Consider the following 1,274-nt stretch of genomic DNA (forward strand, 5'->3'; position numbering starts at 1 on the left):
AATTAATGGAATCCCCATCTTAGATTGTGTCATCAATTAATTCGAATTCTTCCCTGTCAAACGTTTTTATCTTTTATTTTAGAAATTAGCCTCTTTAATCACTCTACCACATATTTACCCTTCCGAACAATTGTGTTCCTACCTTGGGCCGACTAGTTGTGATAAATAGTCCTTGTGGTTCGATCCTGTGCCTAGCACTGTATTACTTGCTGCGATAGGATACACTTGTCCTGTTAACCGCTATATATTTTACGAGCATCAAGTTTTTGGCACCGTTGTCGGGGACTATTTTTGTTTATAACTAGTTTACTTTTGGTGATAGGTTTATATAATTGTTTGGAATTCCAAGAACCGAGGTTCTGGGGATTACTCATCATTGCATTTTGATTCTTAAGCTGATATTATTCTTGCAGGACGTAAAAGGGTGACACAATGGCCGAAGATCCGTCGGTCATGGAGCTGTTGAGGGCAAAGCGGCCTATAAGCACCTCTGGCATCCTCGATCCGACAATAACAGCAATGTCATTTGAAATCAGACCAACAATGATTCAGATGATCCAGAACTCGGGACAGTTCGGTGGGGATTACTACGAAGATCCTAACTCACATCTTGACAAATTCATGGAATACTGCAGCACTTTCAAGTGTGAAGACGTCACATCTGAACAGATCTTCCAGAAGCTGTTTAGATTTTCTTTGAAAGAAGAAGCTGCAGAATGGCTACAATCCATTGAGCCAAGGTCTCTCACTGAATGGGACACTACAGTATCAGCGTTTCTAGCAAAGTACTTCCCTCCGTCAAAGACTGCACAATTCAGAAGCGACATCACCTCGTTTAGGCAGTCCGACGGTGAGAACTTGCATCTGGCCTGGGAGAGGTTCCAGAAGTTGTTAAGACGGTGCCCCCACCATGGTTACCAGCGGTACCAGCTTGTTGACATGTTCTACTCAGGAATATCTCCTATCAGCCATGCCTTTCTGGATGCAGCAGCGGGAGGAAATCTATTCAACAAGACTGCAGTTCAAGCATACAATCTGATGAAAGAATTAGCTGAACGAAGCGCATGTTGGCAAGTTGAGAAGCCGGCTCCAAGAAGAGGCACAACAGCCAAAGAGTTCCCTGGAATATTTTCAAAATCAAATCATCAGATAGCAGCGCTTACAGAAAAAGTAGATCTACTGGGAACTCACCTGAAATCATCGGAACCAGTAGCAAGCTGTGAGGTATGCAGCGGAGGGCACAAGAACGTGGAGTGCCCGATTGTACTTGAACA

The 1,274-nt window shown here is 43.6% G+C and overlaps 1 non-coding gene across 1 annotated transcript; it reads right to left on the minus strand.

The window, feature by feature from the left end:
* Positions 1 to 810: 810 nt before the first annotated feature.
* On the minus strand, positions 811 to 917 carry LOC136221327 (small nucleolar RNA R71). The gene has a single exon (XR_010685099.1). It is a non-coding gene; the product is annotated as a small nucleolar RNA R71 (small nucleolar RNA).
* Between the last annotated feature and the right edge of the window lie 357 nt (positions 918 to 1,274).

This window comes from Euphorbia lathyris, chromosome 2, assembly GCF_963576675.1.
Source record: "Euphorbia lathyris chromosome 2, ddEupLath1.1, whole genome shotgun sequence".
Classification (NCBI taxonomy): domain Eukaryota; kingdom Viridiplantae; phylum Streptophyta; class Magnoliopsida; order Malpighiales; family Euphorbiaceae; genus Euphorbia; species Euphorbia lathyris.